At 39.6% G+C, this 15261-nt stretch overlaps 1 long non-coding RNA gene across 1 annotated transcript; it reads left to right on the top strand.

The window, feature by feature from the left end:
- Positions 1 to 3701: 3701 nt before the first annotated feature.
- On the top strand, positions 3702 to 5933 carry LOC128787578 (uncharacterized). The gene is made up of 4 exons (XR_008430744.1): positions 3702 to 3771; positions 3871 to 4056; positions 5098 to 5172; positions 5896 to 5933. It is a non-coding gene; the product is annotated as an uncharacterized LOC128787578 (long non-coding RNA).
- Positions 5934 to 15261: the final 9328 nt, after the last annotated feature.

Here is a 15261-nt window from a genome sequence, read left to right as displayed (position 1 = left end):
GTACATCCAGTTACTTAAATACTATTGTGCTTTCAAAGACCATTAGGGCTTTGCAGATGTCCTTGTATAAGTGAATGTATGAGTGTGTGCACACATACACAAAGAATTCAACAGGTTATTGTTGGAGCTACTGAGCTGGTACTCTGCAATGCTGCTGGATTTTCATAATCTGCTCCCCCCCACCTCACCCCAGCCCACACCCTCCCCTGGTGCGGGATGGTGGTAATAAAGAAAATGGTTTGCAGATTTCTACTGGAATCAGAGAGAAGTCTTAAGCTTTACTGGAAAATCAATTATGTAGTAGGCGAAGTACCCCATAATGTTCAGCAAAAAAATATGCTAACATCCAGGTCAGTACATTGGAAAACACATTTATCATGATTTCCATGAAAGCCTCAGCCTAGTGTGTCCCAAGAGCAACCTCTGAACTTTCTTGAACCAAACAGTCAAATGGAAAACACTGCCTACTTAGCATTTTAAAAATTTGCTTCTCTTCTGAGCCTTGAACTGGAAGCTTCATAAAATGGACCCTTCCGTCTGCTCAAAGAGGTTTTAATAAACATTTCCTGTAGAAAAGATATTTTTGTTGCCTGACTTTTCTTTGACTCAGCTCTAAAAAAGGGCTTTATACAGATCCCCAGACTTCTTTTACTAGTGATTTGCCTCATGAAACATTGACTATTAAATGTAATTAAATGCACAGAACATTAAATGTGTGTACTATCAAATTACTGCTTCTGGCAGTAATTTCCTTTTCCTTTCTGGCATAGGTCTCCTTTAAATATTTGCTTCCGTGTTGTTTGGTATTCCTCATTTCTGTAACAGATTATAATGGAAAAGATAATTATATATTGGCAGTGATGGTCTAGGTGCTGTACAAATGCAAGGCTAGAGATAGAGACTGTCCTTTCACTGAGCTATTTACAACCTGAGCAAGTGATTGTGTGGAGGCCGAAAGAAAAAAGGCATAAATGGCTGCATGCCAGTCAAAAATGGTGTTTCATGTAGCTGTCTGTGTCCCAGGGTATATCCAATCATCCTAGTGTGTATCCATTCCCAACTTCTTTTTTTCTGCATAGGTTGTGAACAAAAGCTTTTTTTGTGAAGTGTCTATACAGCTTCCAGTAGAATATTTGAAATAAACTAGAGGGAGCATTTGGCATCCAAGTTTGAATGGCTTGTTCTCTGAATGTTAATAAAGTATTAATGTCGCCAGGCCCTGCTGGATTTAATTCATAGTGTCATTCCTCTACACAAAACAGCAATAATGGGACACAAATTCACCTGCAGGTTCTGTTAGTAAAGAAGGTACAGGTGGTCCCCTCTTTGCTGTCCTGATTTTTGCCCTTGATACATTCCTGAATTTACATCAATAACCATAGAAAAACAGTTCAGGAGGGACCATTGGAAGTAGTTTTGTGGATTCCTCTGCCCCAAGCAGGCCCAGCGATCCTTCTGTCATTCCCAATGGATTTTGGTTCTGTTAGAGTTTAAAGATATCCCTTTCTGGAAGCTTCAAAGCCTATCCAGGTGGTTCTTCTTCAGGTTGGAGACCTTCATCCTCCTTCCTGTTAGAAAGGACAATTAAACTTTTTTCCTCTCCCCACAGTTTATGGATACTCTCTCTTGACTTACCCAGAGTGAATATGGAAAAAAAAAAAACAAAAAAACCCCAAACCTTCTCCTTTAATGCTTGCAGCAGAATTTTAATGTATTTATGACTGTTAGGTCCCACATCCAGTTTATCCTCCTAAGGCTGAACAATCCCAACTTTTTTGCAGGTCACAGCTTTTTCTCTATCATCTCCCTGTGTATGTAGTGAGACTTACTGATTCATCCATGTGATATCCTTTTTCTGCAGTGATAGAATTTGTTTGATAGCATTTTTTATCCACTTTTAATCATCCTTAAGCATGCAGAGAATATAGTGTATCTCTCTCCACAGTCAGAAAAGCCAGTTTCACCCTTTCAATAAAGAACAGAGTTTACTACAGACTCATAAATGCAATTATATTTTTGGCTACTAAAATCTTGTGACTTTGTAGTTGTTGATGAGCAAAGACAGAGTTTGCATGGATGAATGGAAAATGCCTAATTGTAGTCTTGAGAACGTTCTGCAGCTGGTAGGGAAAAATGATTTAGTGGAAGTCTATACCATTTTTCTTTATGACTTAGAATGGACTATTTCCTGACAAGTCAGTGAAAGGAAACAGCATCAGTCCTAAGAAGACAATCTACTCAAAATCGAATAGTAGTGAATTTCAATGTATGGGGACAACATTTTTATTAAAACAGTGACACTGTTTATTAAAACAGTGCTGCTGATTGTCTTGGGCAGGTGATGTGACAAACATTTACCCAAAAAGTGGGCCTAAGGCTTACCATGCCTGGGGAAAATGGGAACAGAAAAGTCTATCTCCCATTGCTTTTTGCTTTTCAGTAAAAAGATGATCTCTCTTGAAAATTTATTTTAAGTGTTTAAAGAAACAGAAAGTTTAGGGTGAGAAGCACAAAGATGTTTTGCTGAAGTTAAGCTGTGGAGGTGATGCTTCTAGGCCCTATCATGTAATTTATTTTGTTTTAATCTTGCAGCTTCTCTTAGGGAGCTTTTTTCTTTCTTTCTTTCTTTTTGCTGTTATGTTGTAGGGCACTGCCCTTCAAATCTGGTTTTGGTATCTTTTAGTCTAGAATGTGATAATCCTCACATTGATTTGGCTACTGACATACTAAGCCCTGTCAAAAACTAGCAATGATTTGTGTTAATTGCTCTCTTTGATATGATTGTATAAAATGTGATTTTTTTTTCAGCTCATTTGTTAAGCTTAAATCTTTTCCTGCTTGTCTGAAGGGAGAATGGATAAATAGGTTTTTTATAGTCAAGTACCAGCTGTGTCTTTAGATTCTGCAACCACCTCTGACTGATAGAGTTATTTCCTGGACAGCCAGTAAACAAAGCTGCATGGCAACACCCAAGGGACAGGAGCACTTTTAAGCATTCTTTACATGTCTAGGAAAAAGCCTGATTGTAGCAGTCAACAGTCTTGGGGGAAATGCTAAGCATGGATATCTTCATTACTTTTCAATTAAGCAGCAAGCTTATGGATTCAGGAACCCTTGAGGGAGAAGCTGAGCTCTGAATGTCGCTCTCAGGGGTTGCACTAGGAGAGTTTATCACCCAAACTGTGTATTTTTTGGGAAAGGATCCCAAAGATGTGATTTATTTTCTGGAAGGCACAAGATGGTGAGAAGTACCTTGAGAATTACTTACATCTGATGTTCTGCTGACTGATAGGAACAGGAGATGCAGAAAACCCAACCCCCAGATTTGCTCATTGTCATCACTTCTCATTTACTGTGAAAAAGTCATTATTTTGTTGAGCTTGTGGTCCCATTAACTCCTGTTCTACTTCTATCTCCAGGTTTCTCAGAACCCAATATGATTTCATGGTTTTTAGAAATCTTTCAGCTTCCCATCCTCCTTGTTAAGCAATTCTTGCAGACATGTGTGGCATTACAGTGGCAAGATTTCCAAAAGCAAGGCTGGATCCCCAAAGGACTGTGGGGTGCCTTCCAATAAAGCTGGAAGTTGACAATGCTCTGAGTTGCTTAGGGAGAATGATCTGCACATGGGGAGATATCTACTGTGACATCACTGTGGAAGGAGAGTAGGAATAATGCCTCTGAACCCTAGTGTGGCCATGGCAAGGTGTAGACAATGGAGTTTTTTGGGAGACCCATCCATAGTGATTGGCTTTTGAGGATATCCTTCAGGTATTGGTACAACCACAGCAAGAATAAAGTGTCATCTCCTAGAAAGCACTGTCAGAGACAAGTTTCAGGCTGTCTAACCACTACTAAACTGTTGCCAAGGCTTGATGATCTCCTGGAAGCCAACCTGACTCCTTTCCTGTAAGGCATTATTGGACCAGTTTGGGAAAGAGGACTTTGGGTGATGGATTGGCTGCCTTTGCCTGCCCAAGGAAAAATGGAATAAATGGAGAGCATACTTGGAATATCTGCTGAGTGTCAAAACAGGATGTTCTGCCATGGATAAAGGTATGTATGGATGCATCACAGAGGGACAAATAGGGAAAAGTAAGTAGACAAAGCACTTCCTGTTCAGTTGCCTGATAAATAATATCTCAGAAAATGTCCTGTAGGTAATGGAAAAAGGCTCACATTGGCTTCATTGACTACACAAAACGAAATGCCTTAAAGGTTAAGGAACAACTATTAAAAATGTGAGGTGTCTTCAATTTATATTTCAGAACTATATACCCATTATAAAACAAAAATTAATTAACATCAAGAACTCCAGAATGATTGAATTAACAGTAAAATCATGATAAGTCTCCAGTTCATCTTAGACTTTTAGCAAATAATTTATTATCCAGTAAATGCTTAGATTTAGTAACATGTTTCAAGTCTCACTATTTTCTGTCTTTCCATGAGTTTCAGCCCCAGTCTCAAAGACCAGGCTGAACTGTCATCTCCTGTGCTGTGCTTTGCTAATTTCAGCAAAGCTCTGCTCAAGATTTGGAGTCAGTTTGGTTGGAGCCAGTCTCAAAACTAAAGTCTGTGACTGCTGGGGAAAAGGAGGCCATTTTTTTCTACAACTCCATGCATACTTGAAATGATCCTGGGCTGAACTACCTTGGACAAAAGCAGTTCTGCAGCAATCCTTATGAGCCTCTGCTTTCCACCAAGGTTGTTGCCAACTAATGCTTAGATCAAGTGATTGGAATGTGGCATAAATGTCATTGAGTAGCCTCTGCTTGAATGTAACCAGGAAAACCAGAAAGCTGACACTGAATTTTCCCGATGGACTATTCTTATCTTAATTTTTTCAGCCCCATGACATCCATGGCAGTGTAAAAGTGAAATGGTGAAAATGGGCTCACTGCCAGTGCAGTGGAAGCCACCCTTACATTGTCACCTCCAAGGGACAGTGGTTTGATCCCCCCACCTCCTCTCCTGTTTGGTGCAACTACAGTTCTTTGGGTGCAGAAATCCTTTTGGGTTACTCCTGCCAGAACCACAGGGGTGGAACAAGCCGTTCCTCTGCCAGGGGAGCTGATAAACTCTGGCTCTGTGTAGGTCTGTCTCGCAGGAATGTTCTTCTGTGTGGAGTCTCTGAAACGAGTCCAAGAGCACTTTCGTCTGTTCCTGATGGTGAGATGATGCTGCAGCTTTGATCTCTACTGGGGCACTGACAGAGGCTTGCTCTCTTTCTCTCTGTCTCTCTCTCTCGCCGCCCTCTGGCCACACATTTTCCTAAGGCTATGGAAATTCTGTATTGTGGAGTGCTCTGTCTGCCACTGGAGTCGGTCACAATGAGTTCTTGGTTTGAAAAGTTACTGGGAGGGACATTAAGACAGCATGACTGCAAGATTGTTTCTTCAGAGAATAAGCTAATTAACGCTTACAACCAAAAGTAGTATTTCTACACACAAAAAAATTCCTGTGTATAATGAAAACATTAATACAAGAAGAAGCCAGGCTAAAAATTACTTGTGGGGTAGTTACACTTCAAAAAAAAAAAAAAAAGGGCCTTTTAAAAATATAAATATATTTAAAATTTAAGTGCATAACATAAAGTTAAAATATCATCTTGATGCCTCCTTTGTAGCTCTGGGATTTGTGCACTGGCTTCAGGCATGATTTATATATCCATAAATAAGGGCTAAGCTTCTCCTTTAACTCTGCAAAAGATTTTGTATCTCATCATCAAGATCCTGCCATTTTTAGTCCCAGGAAAAGCTGTTATTCACTAAATCAGATGTGCAGTTTTAATTACTTGGAGTAGGGAATGTAGAGCTTATTACTCTTCAAACCATGTATATGCTGACTGGGTAGTCATTTAATTCCCATTGTTTCTTGTATTGGCTTTTGCAGCTATACAGGATAAAGGAAAATCAGGGATCACATTGCTTCCTTAGGCAAGTTTTAATAAAATTTCTAAAGAAGATTGGCTTTCATCTTTCTAAAGAAGATGAAATCTAAATTCTCACCAGCACAAAACTTCTTTGGTACTTCCAAGTCAGTCTGATGAATTCCTTTTCCTAAATGTATAGGGTCAAATTCTGCTCTCTTCACTCATGTTGTTCCCATTTCCTTTTATTTTCTGTAGTCCTTCTCAAAATAAATATACTGAATTTGAACTTCTGTCTGCACAGCCAACACAAATTTTCACAGACAATGAAAAACTTCTGTCAAGTTCACAGGATGTCTTCTGCTGATTAGTCTTGTTAACCAAGACTTAGTGCTGTTGTTTTCTCAGTTTTGGAGAAGCAGAAAGATCTTAATTCCAAAACAGACCACAAGATCAAAATAAGTAGCAGAAGCACTGTTATTATTGTCTTTACTTGTAGCTTTTTCTTATTTTAAGTTTTTTTGTAAGAGTTGCTTAGTTCTGTTTCCTGATTAATCTTCAGAACATTAGCACATTCCCAGTGATTCTTAAACAAATTAGCTTGTCTTTTCATGTCTATCTGGGCTGGCTCAGACAGGAAAAGAAAGCATGAATAAAGTAAGCCTTCCACTGTTTCCTTTTGCAAGCAACCAAGCTGTTACAGGCCCTGAGAAGTCTGTCTATATAGAAATAAATACATGACACACTGTATATTTAAGTACAACTACCCCCACACCTTGTTCACATATTTTCATCTATTTTTTATTTTGCTTGCCCTTTCCAGAAGAGAAATAAAGCCACAGAAATGGAACCAAATAGCTCAGACTGCAACTGAAGTTTAAATTACTTCATTGAGAAAAGTAGTGGCACAAAAAGACACACAAAAAATATGGGTTCTTTACTTGTTTACCAGTTTTTTTCACTTAGAGTGGTAAAAATTTAAATCTAGAAGCAGAAAGAGCAGCTTAGCTCTTTGCACTTGGAAGTTTTATGTGCTACAGTCTATTTACACTGAATTCAGACTGCCTGTTCCCCTTTGATCACACTGCAAGTGGCTCTCTGATATTAAATCAAATGTACCACATTTAGTTCAAGGACTTATTTCAGAAGAGACTGGGTGATTATTGAATGGTTATTCACTGACAGCAGAGATATGGATAACTGGAGATTAATACACACGTCTTGTTGAGGAAAGAATCAGTACTGGTAAGGAGAGATTTTTGAAAGAACTGCATAGAAGGACATCCTAGGAAGTTGGTAAACTTCTAGCTTCCTCTTCTTGGGAACCAGCTGTAATTTTGGAATTGAGTTCAGACTGGAGTCCATAACAGCATCTTCTACTGTTACCACCTAGGTGAAGCTCATCTAGGTGAAAAGAAAAAGTCTTTGTCTGTTCCAGAATCAAGAGAGAAAGGAAGAGAGACAGGATGTAACAGAACAGCAAAGATTTTAGTTATGGTTATGATTCCAGGTGCAGAGGGCATGAACAAGAAGCATTTAAAGCATAAGATGCTTTAGGGGCCTAGGCTGTGTCACTTCATGGAGCTTCATCTTCATTGTGTGACATGGTTGCTGGTGGATCCAATACTTCAGATGTAGAAAAGGTACTGGATAACATGATATGAATACCTGTCTTGTTGAGGAAAGAATCAGTACTGGTAAGGAGAGATTTTTGAAAGAACTGCATAGAAGGACATACTAGAAGGTTGGTAAACTTCTAGCTTCCTCTTCTATCAGTTCACCTTTCTGCTCAATAGAAAAGTGACATCTACCTTTCAGGCAGTACTGACCAGCTGACGTCATGCTGTGTATTTCAAAATAGTTGAAACATGTTCTGATATTCCAATCTCTCTATTTCCCAGTGGTTTGGAATTGTCAGCTTCTGAATGACTAGAAACAAAGGAGGTTGCAGTGCTATGGACACAGGTGTGAAGACTGGAACTCCTCAGAGAAGCATGCAGCTTAGTTCTCTGGCAAGAGCTATCCTCATTCAGCTGCTTAAAACAAGTTTAGGTACCACGTAAGAGCAGGATTTGCCTTCCTGGATAGTGCAGCTGTTGAAATATGCAATATGTTATGCTGATGAATATTTTAATTTCAGGAAAAAATGACTGTGCTGCCCTCGAAAGTTTTGTTTTGGTTTTCAAAGAGGTGTGTGCTGTGGGAGTTGGGGGAAAGGCAGCCTGTTGACACCCAAAAGGAAGTGGCTGTTTTTCTCTAGGTGTTTGATCTGACTGACAGCCCTTGTCTGAACTTACTAGTGATTTGCCATTTCATTAGCAGCTGGGTTTTCAATTTCTGCCTCTTGGAAGCTACACCGCTTTGAACAAGTCCCCACAGTAATTGAATTTGCCACAGAAATAGAACACTGGAAAATTTCATTTTCTTCCCCTCGCAAAGGCAAGCATATTCCTGCTGGACTGCTTCTCTTGCTACCCCTCTGTCTCCTCCTGCCCCATTTGTCCTGCCCAGCACAGCAATGCACTTGCTGGTGGCCCCCACCATCCATCCACAAAGCCACAAAAAAGATCTCCTTTTGAATCAGCTCCGAGTGCATCAGCCTGTCACTTTGTAATTTTCTCCTAAATGCCTTCCACAAATAATGGTTTTCAAAATGAGCATTAACAGGCTTGATTACATGAAATTGTCCTTTTAATTTACACCAGGATTCTATTGATCACACAAGTGCAGATTAAAGTGTTCAATGAAGCCCATGATGAGGTATTAACCAGCTAAGGGTCCTCCAGGGGCTGCCAGGGACGGCCAGGAATATGCTAGAAGTGTACAGTTATTTCCCCATAATGAAGTAGCACTATGCGAAGGCATGAATCGCTGGCAGGAAGAATAGATCGGAGATGATGAGCTCTTCAAAGTCATTTCTCGCTCACTCATTCAGCCTCATGCCCAGATCCTCTTGCGATTCTTCTGCATTACTTGTCATGAAATGCCAGGATTTACTTAGCCAGCTGATGCAATTTTTATGACCTTATTGCTTTTTCACCATGGTAATAGTTTTGAATCAATTTATCAATCCAGCAGTGCCATCAGACATGTTGCCCTTAAGATCAAGTCCAGGTCATTCCATCAATTCACTGTGGTTTACGAAGATAGAGAAAAAAGCCAGGCCGTGTGGGCTATCAACTTCAAATGGCTTAGTAAACATGCTGCTGCTACTTTAACTGCTTCACTTCTGACTCCAGACCTTTCTGCTTATAAAAATCAACCATCACGTTCTCTTCCTCTCCCTGCATTTTAATTTTAGATGTATTAGCCATGCTGCAAATAATAGGAGAGAACCGGTGGAGGACTCTTCCTTCCCATGAAAGCCTGGAAAAAACAAGGAGTTTTTTTAATGCATCTTTCACTGTTGCATTTCTAGCTCTGTTTGTTTGCTGCTTTTTGTGCATTATGAAGGAACGGCAACACTCTCTGTCAACAATGCAGAAATGAAGGAAAATATAGATGCAGGAAAGCATAGATTCGGGAACAGATAGCTGGATACTGAGTTTTACCACATTAAAAGTCTTGATCACAGTGTCCAGAAGTCTTTTCCATTTGGTGGAAGTTTGATAGACAAAACCCTACATTCACGCAGCAGAAATTGAATGCAAGTTGTATTGGCAGGAAAGAGGTAGGCTCTGGATGAAATTACACAGCAAGCATGACTAAATCATGGCAGAGAAAATCTGGCAAAGAGCTAGCAGGGTATTGTGTCAGGTTAGAACCAATCCTCGTACTTCACCAAGATTTTAGGATTAGGGGAATGTTTTTCCCAGTGCTCATTTCCTTTAAGGTTTTGTAAAACCAATGCTCAGTTTCAGCCAATCTGCTCTCTGAACCAATGTTGCCCTTCACAATTTTTGGACACATAATTATTTAACTTCATTATATCTCTTATGGATCTACATAGCATTGCTATAATTACTTTGGAGGAATTCTACATTTTGCCCCACGATGTGAGAGGTATTCTCTGAGTGCTAGGAAGCAATGCATATTCCCTCACCATAGTAAGCAGGGCCTGAGGTATAAATCCCATTTTCCAGTGTTCACATGCACATGAGAGGAGTCACTGAAAGTCTTCCCGTGCCTCACTGCAGCTGTCTAAACTCTACAAACATGTGCGATTCAGGCACAATCAAAGCCTTCATAGGGAAGTGATGAAACCAGCCAGAAATCATTCACACAGCACCCACGCATGGTTTCCATATGTCCAATGATATGTGGCATAATCTGTACCTCACTTTCACAAATCTAAGTAATGCCCTACAGTAGGAATAGTATTTGTGGAAACAGGCTACAGCAACTTGAGACATGGGAGTACCTATGCAAATGAGATCAAACATGTGTGATCTGAGCTGCATTGAAGCCTGAAAAATCCTTGGGGTCAGAGAACCTAAAGAATGTCTTGGAAGTCCCATCACCCTTCTCCCCATTTATACCTGTGCATCTATTAATGGCTGTGGCTCTTCCTACATGCCTTCTAATGCTTGCTCCCTTAGAACAGCACAGTTGGAATAATACTATTAACCAATAAATGTTATAAACAATAAACTGACAAACATTACAAACCAGTTATCATCCAGGTTTATGGAAAGAACTAGTCAGAACACATGAGGACATGGGCTTGTGACTGATGTGGCTATGAGACAGTTAAGGCACAAGTATGCAAATATATGGGGTAAACACAGCTGAGAACTTCAGTGGTTGTGGTGGAATGATTTTAAATACAATGCAGAGGCGACAACTGTTTTTAGGATGGTTTTAGGAAAATCAGGGCCAAAAATTAACTGGAGAGTGTGTCTTCAGCTGGGTAAGGACTTTCAAACTCATGACCAGTGTCAGGGCCAGCTACTATATATAATTATCCTATGTAAAATATCAAATGATCTTGCTTTACAGCCATCGACTTCTGGTCTCCATGTCAAACTTTCAGCAGAAGGCTGCTGGGAGCCCTGCCTTACTTTTATAAGCCTAACAGCTGTTCACATTAGTAAAGCAGGTTCAAATTTATACTTGAAAAAATTAGTGGCTCGTAAAAAAAATATGGAACAATGACAACCATGGGGAAAAGGTAATAATTTAAGTAATGAAAAATTAGTCAGGGAATGATACATTACTTTTTTAAGCAAAATGTGTTGCACTAAGAAAAAAAGAAGTCCATAGCTTTAATTAATTCTGCTTAACATTAATAGAATAAGGTCAGGCACACCAAAAACTGTTGAATAAAGCAAAAACGTGTGAAAGATATATAATCTGATGTTATTCATAATGAAGAAGGGCTATCTTGTGGTCAATACAGCACCATTATTTTTAAGTTAGAAGTACGACTGCTGAAAATATACAGTGGCCATAACAACTTACCTGAGTAGATTGTGAAAATGGTTCACGTAAAAAGCATTTTGTGAAATGATAGTCCCATTTACATGATGAAAATTTATGGCTATTTCTGTCTCTTAAACAACCCCAGGTTTTAGTCTATCCAAAATAGACTTCCTAGAATGAAAGGAGGTTGGACCAGATGACCCGCTGTAGTCCCTTCCAGCCTCACTCATTCTGTGATTCTGTGCATTTAAAGTTGTGGCAAAATGACAAGAATATATATTTTGGGAAAACTTCCTGTTCAAAGCCCATGTGCCAGGGAGTAGCTCTCAGACCAGCTGCTTTGTGGCTCTGCAAAAGAAGAAGCTTTTGGGCAACAACTGCAAACATGTTGTTTATAGTCAGAAACAGCAAAATAGGCCCACATGTTTTCCTTGTGGCACTGTGCAGAACCTATGGAAAGCTGAGCTTTCTGTAAAAGGAAGATGCTTTTAAAAACATGGAGAAACAAATATGTAAGAAGCAAGTATGCCTAGAGATGGTTCAAGTTCCAATTAACTGTCTTTATTGTTTGTTCCTGAGCCTGGCCTAGCCTGCTCTATAGCATTGGGAGGGATTAATCTCTGCAAAATACAGGCACCTGTGCCAGGTTGCTGGCCAGTGCCTTTCAGCATCAATGAAGAGATTCTTCCAGATAGTGATTTTTCTCAGGTGTCTTAAGTGATTCACTGAGTTCCCTCAGCCAGTCCTGTAGCAGAGACTCCCTCAAAGGCAGCTGAGAATAATTGGCTTATTTGAGTCTGAGCAGACCCCAGGACAACTAGAACCTGAACTAGAAGCTGAGCTAGCTCAGCTATCCTCACTTCATACTCTCTGCCTGTAGGCTTGGGATTCTTATTTAAGCTCAAAACAAGAAGTATGACTCTTTTCTGGTGTGTCTTGTGCTCCTTACTGGAGTGTTTTATTGGTAAAGACTTTTAAAGACCCTTAGTGGCTGATTTCATTTGCCACCACCAGCCTATTCTGTCCTTCTTGAGTGCTGTTTGAGTGCCATTTCTGCCTCCTGGATTGCCTGACCTGATTGGTGTTTGTTCAGCCTTGCTCCTGCTCCTCGAACAGGTACTGCCAAATATATGTTGCTAAGATAATTTTCTGCTGAGTTAGTGTGAGTTATAATATTTAGAATATCACATTTGGCATTGCTGAAATACTAATATTGTTATTTTGGCTTGACAAAGGGGATAAATATTCAAAACTTTTGTTTGAGCAATTGTTATAGAAAGACTGTGCAAGCACAGGTTTATTCCAAGTATCTCTGTTGGCTAATATATAGTTATAGAGCGGTTTTTTTAGTTATGAAGAATAATGCTAGAAGAGCCATCCTGTTGTGAAGTTGCTCTGAAACTGCCAGCAGGTCTTCAGGTGGTGATAGGGATGCCATTTATTTACCCCCGAAGCAGATTTAATTTTTGTTCCTGTAATATTTTTGAATGGTTTCTAAATGGCACTGTCATGTCATGTGTGGAAATATAGTCTTCCTGTTTAATTTCCAGTATGCTGTGTGGCTGTCCTTGCGTCTGTTGCTTTGTCCAAGTTTATGCTGCACATGATAGGGCCTTCCTCACATTTTATTACCTTGAGGTTATTTCTTTTCCAGAATTTCCAAAGGAAAGTAGGAGCACCTGTATGTCTGTAGGGATAGGGAGAAGTGAATACAGCTGGTGTCCTGGGTCTTCAGTGGTGCTTAAGTCAAGGGGTCATCACTAGTGAAATGGGGGAGGGAATAGGAAGCTCAAAAAAGTGAGAAAACTGGTATGTTGGGATAAAGACAGTTTGATAGGTAAAGTAAAAAGTCTGTGTGAAAGTAAAGCAAAACAAGGAGTTCATTTACCACACTCCATTGGCAGACAGGTGCTCAGCCATCTCCAAGAAAGCAGGTTGTCATCACACCTTATTTTTTCCTTGGAAGAAAAATGACATCACTCTGAGTGTCCCTCCCTTCTTTCTTCCCCCAGTTTATGTGCTGAACTTCTGATGAAAGGCTGCCTGCTAATAAACTGTACTCATCCTTAAGGCATTTCTCTTAGAGCATCCTTTGTGGATTGCTTGCCTATGTCATAAAGTAAACATTTTCAGTGTTTTCCTATGATCTTACCTGCTTGCTCTGTCCTGGCTGTTTATGTTGTGAATAATTTCTAACAGCATAGTCTGCTTAATTGATTTGTAGGTGCTGCTTGCTATTTTGCACATGTGAATATCCTAAGAGGCATTTCTCTCTAAGCACAGGTATGCAGACAGACAGGCTTCTGCATCAGCCTCTTAGCCGTGAAGGCTGTGACTCTTCAAGTTACTGAAAGAGAAGTTGACTTTGGTGTTACAGTGAAGATTAGTGGGAGCTACCCATTCCATTAAGTATTTTCCCAACAAATGCCTCAGTGCTGGTTTGTTTTTGTTTTGTTGGTTTTTTTTTTGTTTTCTTTTTATTTGAGTTTTTTTGGGTTTTTTTTTGGGTTTGGTTTTTTTTTTTTTTTTTTTGGGTGGGGCAGTGAATTTGGTTTTTGGGGATGTGTTTTTTTAATAGCTTAAAAATTTGACTTTTTTTTCTCCTGCATAGAAGCATCACATAGATATGAATAGCAGGGCCTTGCACAGGCAGAAAGTGTGTTACAAAGAGAAATTTTATCCATCATTTTGTTGCCTGTAGTGCTGCTTATTTTGGATGAGTTCAGTAGGGTGTTGGGTAGGGTCCCTTCACAGTTCAGTTACAACTTCAGATCTGATTTTGACAAAGTGAACTTTTTGTTTAAGTCCAGATGTTGCCAAGTATTGGTGTCCCATCACAAATTTTCTAATCCTCAATGTGTCCTATAATGCTGATGTAAGACACTGAATTGGAAGAGCAACTTAAATTAAACTCAGATTTCACTTTTCAAAAAGTGACAACCATAAGATTTTGGAGGAAAAACTTCAAACTTAATTGTTTTGGGTTTTTTTTTTTTCCCGTAGGCCTTGAGAAGTAGAAGACAAGAGAATTGCTTTTCTACTGTTTTAAACCCTTGCGCTTCTTTTGGAATAGAAGTTCGATTCTTGAAAACTGCTGATTTTGTTGCTGTTTTTACTGCCAAGGTCCATATTTTAACAGAAATTCAAGCAGAGACAGCTAGCTACCTTGGCAGGTGCTGGCCCCTCTGAAGCTCTGTTATGAAAACATGTCTCTCCATTCTGAGGAACAGAGGAAGTTAGAAGGTAGTGGAGCCCAGTATAGCATCTTACCTGTGCTCCAAAGAGAAGCTGGGAAGGCCAAGGACACTTCAAGGAAGTTGTATAAATTGAGTAAAACCAGCAGAATATGAGGTTGCTTTGATTTACAGTTTAATTTCTTCTAAGGGTTGATGTTTTCTCAGACTTGTGGAGATTTTTTTTTTCTTGTGCTTGTTGCATATTTCTAGCCATTCTTGAGTCTTGTGCATCTGTATTCTCTTCCAGCTTCCCCCATCCTGGGTCTTCTCTCATTTGTTTAATCAGTATGCTTTTCCATTGTTACTGCCTGAGGCAGAGGGAAGCAGAATGAATTTTATTCCTAATATTTTTTCCTCTGAAGATCCATTCATCTTTGTATAGCTTTCTAAAGCAGGTGGTAACACTGGTATTGCTCTAGCAGCCCTGTGTCAGTAAGAAGCTGATAACTGAGATGGCAAAATGAGCACTAGCAAGTTTAGTCTTTTATTTGAGAGCACTGGAAATGAGCCTATAGTTTTATTTGGAATGATCAGCTGCATCATCTTGGAATGTATTTCTCTTCAGAAAGCAAATGACTCTCTCCTCGCTGCCATGTGAGGGTTTGGGCCCTTTTAGGCCACAGGTGAATGAAAAAAGCCTAAAAGTGTCTGCCACTGGCCAGGAGATCCCACCCTATAAACACTGACACAAGGAACAGAAAGCAGCACTTTGTATGTAACTATGCTCTTCTTCTTAAAGCAATGGCAAAACAACATGTCCCAAAAAGGTAAAATTAATTTTCATGGGCTCTG

The sequence above is a fragment of the Vidua chalybeata genome, chromosome 4, assembly GCF_026979565.1.
Source record: "Vidua chalybeata isolate OUT-0048 chromosome 4, bVidCha1 merged haplotype, whole genome shotgun sequence".
Taxonomy (NCBI): domain Eukaryota; kingdom Metazoa; phylum Chordata; class Aves; order Passeriformes; family Viduidae; genus Vidua; species Vidua chalybeata.
Note: the sequence above shows the minus strand (reverse complement) of the source record. Positions and strands in the feature narration are given on the sequence as shown.